Here is a 9603-nt window from a genome sequence, read left to right on the forward strand (position 1 = left end):
ACCCCAAAAACTTCTAGCTGTTGTTGAGAATATTACCTTACTTATGATCAGTTATCTTTCTCCATCCTGACCTTCTAAAGCCCTCCCTCAATGACTTCTATACCCCCATGCAACATGCTCCTTCAATGATCAGAGGGTCTCTGCTGTATCCCCTTACAACCAAGTGCAATGAGAAGGCAGATGCACCCATTAATTCTGTCTCTAACTGGTAGAACAGAGCCTGATGTTTGCCTTTGACAAGTCCAACTGTGTAATCAGATGCCAGAACCCAAAGCAGAAAACTACTCTTTTGTTTATTTTTACTAAGCCCTCCAACCAAAACAAAACAACAATAGACAGTAAGAGAGTACCCCTCCAGTCATCCCTGCCTCCCCTCAAAAAACCCACACCAAACAAAACACAAAGCAAAACCCTAGAAGTAGATTAAAGGAAACCCCAGGTGTAGATTAAAGAGACTGGAAGAGAAAAGAGTGGAAGGGAAACAGGCAGACAGAGGAGGACTGGAAAAGCTGTTATGCAATAAAAAGTGAAGGAGATTCTGGAGAATTCAGCAGGTAGAGAGTGAACTAGAAAGGATCTAGGTTCAAGCAGAGAGAGATGGAAAAGAAATGGCTTCTTGGTACTACATAATGGTTCTTAATGGCTTGGAGTTATAACAGGGAATTTAACAGCTGACTGAACTGTAAATGAAAAGAGAAGAAATTATTTTTTAAAATTTTTTGGCAACCTATTCAGTGGAACTTGTTCAGTGGAAGGTGTCCCTCCCCAAGATAGGAGGACTGAACTAGGTATTCTTTAAGGTCTTTTCCAAACCAAACCATTTTATGAGTCTGGCATCACTGAAGTTCAACTAGCATTTTAGTGACAGAATGGAAATTAGACAGTCATTCATAAGCTCAGGACTAGCAGGGAAAGAAAAGTAAGACTGAAACAACACAGCTTAAAAAGAGGAACTGAAAGACATGGGTGAGAGAAATTATGTTGAGTCAGGAAGTACTTGAATGTGAGAAAGAAAGCAAATGAATGTGTAAAAGTAAGATGTGGTTGAAACTAAAGCCTTTGATCACATAATTAAATGCAACATTGAAAATACAGAATAACACAGTTTGAGCTGTGCTTCAAAGAGTTGAACTTCTACTTGCAACACTTCCAGACTTCTGAGTACTTAATTTCTGGGTCTACTATTGGAATGGATGCATACAGTTTGCAGGAAAAGATAATTTTGCCAACAACAACAACAAGGAAAGTGGTAGCAGACCTAAATCTTAACTGAATACTCCTGCTGCCTTGTGTCTGTCCTTTAATTTCAGTTGTTATAGAAGAAAATACACATTTTCTCCAAAGACTTGTACCAAGGTTTAAAGCCACTGAGTACCAGTGTTATAAACCACATAGTTAAGAATGTTTTCATCATATGTTATAAGGGTTTAGCATTTTGTCATGTGTGTTAGTCTTGGAAATGGTAACAAAAAATTGCAGGATTCATTTGCAAAAATATGTTGATCCCATTACTCACCTTCCCAAGTCTTTTTCCAGAGAAATACCGCTTATATGCATAGTAGGAAGAAATTAAGTTGCACTAACAACCATGACAATTTAGATACCTAGTAATTTAAAAAGCAAAGTTCAATCAAAGGAACTGTTTTCCACAGTACAAAATTGTAGAATCATGGAATTTTTTAAGGTTGTAAAAGACCTTCATTATCATCAAGTCCAACAACTCACAGCAAAGACAGTAAGATGCTCAATGATTGAGCTAGGTGCAAGTAATCTCTTCAACCAAAATTATAAAATATTGTAGAATAGCTGCTTTCCCCCACCAGTGCTATCCAGTGTGTGGTTTCTGAGACCACTGTCTTGTACCGTTAGCCAATTCAACTGTTCCTTGTCTTTACAAGTTGCTAAGGAAATTTTAGAGAAACAAGATATTTTACTATTTGAGTTTATCTTGCTAAAAGGACTAAAAGTTGTACTCATAAAAACTAAATACAAACCTGTTGCTGCATGGAAGAATATTTTTGGTACTTGGGTGGCATACTTTTGATGTTGGCATGAGGATAGATGAGCATTGTGAGGAAGGACCCTGGCATTTTGGGTCACAAAGGTGGTTGCGCTTTCCATCACAAAGTAAATCTTTCCCTGAGGACAGAGGTAAACATACTATATTTTGGAAGCAAAGTACTAGAAATTGAAGTAGTAAGAACTTTTGATTATAACAAAATACTTCACAATTCTACATACAGATAAGGAAAAATAAGGTTTGAAAGTTTTTAACTGAGAGACCAAGTTAAATTCATTCTACAGATAGGAACATGATACATAAAGGCTTGAAGTGATTTTTTCTGAGAGCCTCAGAATACCTGGAAAGAGAACAACAGTCTTCTGAACACTTATTCAGTATTGACTGTGCTATGTTAATGCATCTTTTTTCCCCCAGGATTTCCTCCCCTCTTCAGGACAAGAAATTATCCCTATGTAACATTTCTACATCAATATGTAACAGACTAAAAATCATCTCCACCAACTTTCTCTAATTAATATGCAAAATATCTTTCACCTGATCTTTCCACTATAGATGCTATTTTCTCACTCAGGCTGAGACTTTTAACAGAATAAAACCAGTGCTTGTGTTTAGGTCCAACTCTGTCAGCAGTAAACATGAAAATGGCTGCAGAAAAGTGGTGACATTTGGAAGTGATGTCACAATAAAATAACATTGAATTTCATAGCAAAACCCATCCTCATATTCAAGCTTTATGGTATGATGTATATGTGATATCAGAAGGGCAGACAGTCAAAGGATTTATAAATATGACTAGGCAACTCTCACATTTCTTCCTGTAATGTGTCAGAACTGCAAAGGATGAGCATGAATCACAGTAGTTTGTCATTCTTCTCCTTCCTAATGTGTCAGATCTGACTGATTCTAGAAGTTGACTTTGGGGTTTTTTTTAATGCAAATGTGATGTAGCCCAATGCCTGGGTGTGCTGGCAGGGTTTTGGCACAAAAACATTGGGTGGTTGAAAACTTTTTGACCCAAGAGGAAAAGCTTTAACTTTAGATTGTTGCATTGAGTAACATTCTCTTGTTCACTTTATCTTAAAAAAATGACAGACATTAATTTCAAAACAGCTAAAGGACTCTGTTCTCTTGGTGCATTGGGATTACAGCTCAATGAACAGTTTTTCAGTCAGTGGCTTGAAATACTTAGCTTGCTTTACCAGCTGGTCTGTATAAACTACTGTCAGTAGATTTCAAGCTATTGTGCAGCAAGGATCTTTCATCAGGAAAATATTATGAACTTCACCATTGGGAAAAAATATTAAACCAGTGAACTTAGAAGTTGTTGAGGTGGCTGCATGCTCTTGGCTGTTGAACAGAATTCTACACAGTCTCCAGTGTTGCTTACAGCCTTATAAAAATCAATACCACTGTAAGTCTGAGATGAATGTGTATCACAGCCTTTAAGGTCCTTGCACTAAACTTGACCTAGAGGTGCAGTACATTGTTTCATGTATTTTTAAAGTAAAGTCTGGATTGTATAAGTGGTATCCACAGTCTTTTCCCAGGAGCAGTAATGGCTACTGAAATCATGTATGTACACAGGTAAAGCAACAGAAAAAGAATAAAAATGCTTTAGATACACTTCTGTGTTCTCTGTATGCAATGATTAATGCCTCTGGAGTCAGTGCATAAGCAGTTGCTCTGAACACATTGAAAAACTGAACATGTCTTTGGTTCTGATTAATCTGGGTTGTTGTACAAGCATGTGAAACAGCAAATGCAGCAGTCCCATCTCCTCCCTTTAACAAAACCAAGAAAATAACAATCAGTGTTTCTGAATGTTTTTCCTGCATTCCTTTTTTCTGCTCTCGTCTCCCACATCATGCAAGGAATTCCAGAATGGCATTAATAGCTTTTAGATGTCCCTGAGAGAGTGTGCCAAAACTGACAAGTAAAATGCCCGGCTAACTTCTCACCACCATGTTCATGTTCCACTGTACACTGTTCAGATTTTGGACACAGGACAACGCATGGCAGTGGTACTTCTCCTGAGGCTGCTGGGGTGGTAACAGTCTATCAGTGCAAGGGTCCTTTGACAGCTATTTCAGACTTCCACAGTTCTTTTTTCTTACAGCTGTATGCAGTCTTAAATTTAGGGAAAACCTGCTTTGGGGTGAATCCCACTGTGTACAGTGCTCCAGATGAAAGTTCTGACTTTGGTTATTATGACCCAAACTTCTTCAATTCTGTAAACATGAACCAGGCTTCATTTTGTTAGTGGATTTGAGGAATAGTCACCTTGATTATCATTACCTCCTGTTAGGCCCACTGACCACACTCACTTGCTTTAGTTCTAGAGTATCTTCATTTGTCCTAAGGGAACTAATTAGGAAGCTCAGCTTTACTCTCCCCAGGTAGGAATCAGGCAATGTGACACTGAAGCATGACCAATGAACATCCCTCTCAAAACACCTCACCCTCCTTTGGGTGTTGGTTTGAATAAACAAAAAATGATTGCTTCCCAGAAGCGTCTGACAAAGACTACTGGCACTGTGAGGTAACTGGCTGGCTGAAAGCAGGAAAGGCAGGACTCCTGTCTACCACACCCAATGTTGTCATGTACTGGGAACTCTCGTAATGCTCCTGCAGCCTTTGAAGACAAGTCAAAGGTCCCATTTCTGTAGCCCAAACTCCACAGGTAGGTTATTATGGGAAGTACATTAGCACAGTATGAGAAATCACTCCCACAAAACTGGCTGTACTCCAGGAAATTATTTTCTTTTAAAATTCTTAAATATTCACACTGTGTTATAACATATGTCTAGGTTAAATATCAACCAAATTCTTGCTGTACTATTGGAATCTGACAGATTAAGGACATAGAAAACTTCTATAGGCCTAAGGCACCTGCTGTCTGCCTTTTGACATATTCTTACAGCATTATTTTTATAAAGGAGAGCCAGACATTACAGTATCTGGGCATTCAGCTCAGTACAGTGGAGCATTTTATGTTGGCCAAAAGTTGAAATCTGTCTGATTGTCCAATCAGTCAACTGAAATACTTGAGTAGTCTCTGCACTGGGCTAGTATTTTCCACATCACTGAGTCAAATTCATCTTAGATGCATTTTAGCTGAGAGAGGGCCTGACTACCAGTGCCTAGCTTTGCACCTAGATTTGGGAAAATTCCAGAATTTCAGAAGCCTATTACAACACTTTTGATCCTTTCGGACATCCTAAGGACTATTCAATATAAATGGGAAAAAATGTATTATAAAGAGATACATTATTATTAAAATCAATTATATAAATAATTTGAGCTGCTCTGCCTCATTCCTTAAATGTAACATCACTGTAAATAAATTTTCATTTGTTTTGTTGGGTTTTTTTACATTTTCAATTCGAGCACTCTTCAATAAGCATCATCTTTTAAGGAAAGCAACAAAAAAAAATTAACTGAAAGCAAGCCTCTAAGCCCCTTCCTTCTCAGGCTGCCCAATGTTGTCCCACTTCATGACTTTTGTCCTCTGATCTCCCACGTGATTAGCTTAAGCAATCATTAAAGAAATAAATCTTATGAAGATCTACCATTAAAATAAAGCACTCACCTTACAGGCTTGAAAATAGTTGCCTGATTGGACTACATGTCTGAAGCTCATAAAATCAAGTTGACAATGTGCTCTTTGGAAATGCAGATGTGTTGCATGATGGCACTATAGGGTTTTTTAACAGTATTTTCACTTTCCTGGACAAAGACAGTACTGTGTTCCAGACCTCATATGTCAAGGTATCAACCCCCCATGCCCTCAAAAAAAACCAGCTTACTTTCAAAATTTTTAACATAACATCCACTTTCCAATTTCTTATGTAAAATCATGGTTTGACCTAAGGCAAGTCTAAGGCTGTGCTCTGTAGAGTAACATGAGGAAGTTTTTACTCCTTTGGTCTTAAAATCTGTGGGAGATGCAGATGATATCATGTGACAATAGAAAGCCCATCTATCACGAGACTGAACAGTATGGTCTCTTAGGCATACAAGCATTCACATGTTGTTGGACTAAAATATCAAGACTTTTGGCTACAGAAGAAATTGAATGATTGATAAGAGTATTTAACAAGGCATTAAAATTAGTGACTATCTCTATCTGAATTTAAAACAAAAGGAAATAAAGAAAGAAAAAAACAAGCTAGCAAACACTGATATAAATGATCTTACTGAGAGATTCAGAGTAAGATATTCAAAAAGCTCTAAATCTCACCCAAAGGGTGGCCAGCACAGGGCTGAAGAATACAGAGAAATGGAGGACGACTACAGAGATACTAATCAACAAAATTCATGTGACCAAAGCTCATCTAAAGTCTAAACTGAGCAACACTTTGAAGGACAACAAAAGGCCTTCTTTTTAGAATAAGTTAACTTGAAAAGAAGAACCAGAGATAATATTGGTCCATTACTTGGTTAGGTCAGTCACTTCAAAACCAGGCTGCAGACAATGCAGAGGTGTTTATTGCCTTTTTGCCTGTGTCTTTAACAGTGAGTCCTAAACTCTCTTTTGGAAGGCTGTGATTAGGGAAATTATAAACTTCCAGCTAACTCTGAGCTTGAGACTAGATGTTCCAAATGGATGCATATAAATTTATGCGGCCCATGGGACCTACCCCAGTGTATCGGAAAACCTGGCTAATGTCATTGCAGAAATGCTCCCCATTATTTTTTTAACAGTGTTGGAGTTTGGAGAGGTCCCAGTCAACTGGAATCATAGCAGATGTTCTTCCTATTTTCAAGAAGTGTAGGAAGGAAGATTCTGGTAATTACAGGCTTATAAGTCTCACTTCAGTGACTGGCAAAATCATGAATAAATTTATTCTGAGAGTTAGCGAAAAATACCTGAGACACAATACAGTCATTAGTCATAAATAGCACTGGTTCATGAGGGGAAAGTCCTGCTTCACTAAATTAATTTCCTTTTATGACAAAGTCACCCATCCAGTTGTCCAAGGAAAGGCGGTAATGTGGGTTCTTAAATTTTAACAAAGCTTTTGATACTGTCTCTCACAGCATCCTTCTGCATGAAATGTCCAGCACACAGCTACTCAAGTTCTTTATACAGTGGGTGAGCAATTGGCTGACTCAAAGAATTACAGTACATGGGGTCATATCAGGCTGGCAGCCAATCACCAGTGGGGTTCCCCAGGGCTCTATTTTAGGCCAGTGCTCCTTGGGAAATAAGTGTATATTGCGGAAGTTTGCCAGTTATACTAAAGTAGGGGGAATTGTTAGCTCCCTCAAGGGTAGAGAGAATTTACAGAAAGATGTGGATAAATTAGAGAGATAGCAATCACCAACTGCATGAAATTTAACAAGTGTCAGATTCAGAACCTGGGGCAAAGTAACCCTGGTTTATATATAATTGGTGGATGAGAGACTGAAGAGAAACACTAAAGAAAGACATCTATCTGACAGTTTAGGCAGATGGCAACTTGGATACGAGTCAACAATGTGCCCTGGCAGTCAGAAGAGACAGATGTGTCCTGTGGTGCATCAAGCACAGCACCATCAGCCGGTCAAGGAAGGCGATTGCTCTGCTATACAGGGCACCGGTACAGCCCATCTCAAGACCTGTGTGTAGCTGTGGGTGCGTGCCTGGGTACAAGGCTATCAAACTATTAGAGCGAGTCCAGAGGACGGTGACCAAGGTGCTGAAAGACCTCGAGGGTAAGGCATTTAAGAACAGCTGGGATCACTTTGTTCACCTTGCAAAAGGGAAGGTTGAGGGTTGTCCTTGTCAGAGACTACGGCTTCCTCACAGTGGGCAGTGGAAGAGGTTACTGTGTTACTTTGGTGACCAGCAATAGGGCATGAGGAAACGGAATGAAGATTCATCACGGGAAATTCATACTGGATACAAGGAAAGTGTTCTTTACCAAGAGAGTGGATGGTCACTGGAAAAGGTTTCCCAGGGAACTAGTCACAGCACTAAGCCTGTCAGAGTCCAAGGTGTGTCTGGATGATGCTCTTAAGCATATGGTTAAGATTTAGGTAGTTCTGCAAGGAGCAGGATTTGATGATTTTTATAAATTAGGACACTTTATTCTAAAATGAAGACAGAGGATCTGTCCCACGAGATGAAAATGGAATTTGCGTAATGTTTACTGGTTTTGTTTACTTAAAGAGGAACCTGTTTCTTTAAAACACTTATTAGTTTAGCAAAACTGGTAACCTTGAAGATTTAACAAGGTGACTGCAACATATATTACATAACATATCTTTTAATCTCTGTAATTCAAAAGTATACCCAGTGGCTTGCTAACTGCTATACTAATGCAAGGCCAGTGGGAGGTAAGAATCAGGCCATCAGATAGTATAGCATAAATTAATGAATGCATAGAGTGCATTATGTAGTTTACTTTCTGAATGTTGTTTGTAAGTCCTTATTAGAAAGGACTTATTTTCATTACTTTTAGATTATTTAGAGTAGGATTTGGAGAAAATTTTTATCACTGAAAAACCCTTTATCAAACTAGCATAAATTCTTTGTAATTTTTCTCTTCCATTTTTATTTTTAAAATCTTGATAATTCAGGTTATGCAAAGTATTTAAAGAAAAATTAATACTTCAGAATTTTTCTTAGGTTACTTCAAACAGAAAGTCTGAATACAGTTGAATCATGACCTTTTTTTATAGGATACTGCTTGTAGAACAAAGGAGTTCTACAGCTCAATGTTGTAACAACAGTCATGAAAACTTAAAATTTTACTTAACAAGGTGTTCGTAGCTCAGGGAGAAAGAATTTCAGTGTGATCCCTACTAACTTACATAATGGCATAAATCAATATTAACATGAGACTATACAGAAGTTAGTCTGGAAATATCACTATATGAAAATAGAAATTCAGGAAATATTTGGGGGTGGAGGCAGTAGGAAGGAAAATTGTTATTTGTAAGCAGCTGGTTTTGGCTTTCTTTCCTGAGAAGAGTATTAATGGTGTTTTGTCATATGAACTAAACATATGTGACAAACATGAGAGCAATAAATGTCTTTTCATATGTGTCTCACACAGTATTTCCAGATGGTTATAGTGATAAAATAAGGGTCCTGGTCTAAAATCAATGTACTTTTAAGATGTCAGATACATCTGCAGATTTTTTACTTGACTGAACTAAATCCTTGCAAATGTCCCTGATAATAAATCTTATATTTTAAAGTATAGATTAAATTATTTCACCAAAAGCATCCAGTTTGCTGTAAAAACATTTTTTTCCTCAAGTTCAGCACAGCCCACTTTGTGATTCTAGTTGCTATGGAGGACCTGACACCTAGAGTGGCTGGCCTCTCTTTCTCAACCCCCTTGACATGTGTCAGTGGTAGCTCCACAGGTGTGCCTATCATACTTTAGTGCCTAAATTTTTTTTCAGTGCCATGGGACAAGGAGCATCCTGGGACAAGGAGCAACAGGACACATCTAGCACTGCTATCTGCACAGCCAACATGTGCCTTGCTATCAGTTAGAGCAACTGATTCAGCTTTGCTTTGCTTCTTAAAGAGGAGGGGGACAAAAAATAATAGGAGTATTAAGAAGAATGCACTTGCCTGCAAT

The sequence above is a fragment of the Zonotrichia leucophrys genome, chromosome Z (genome assembly GCF_028769735.1).
Source record: "Zonotrichia leucophrys gambelii isolate GWCS_2022_RI chromosome Z, RI_Zleu_2.0, whole genome shotgun sequence".
Lineage (NCBI taxonomy): Eukaryota > Metazoa > Chordata > Aves > Passeriformes > Passerellidae > Zonotrichia > Zonotrichia leucophrys.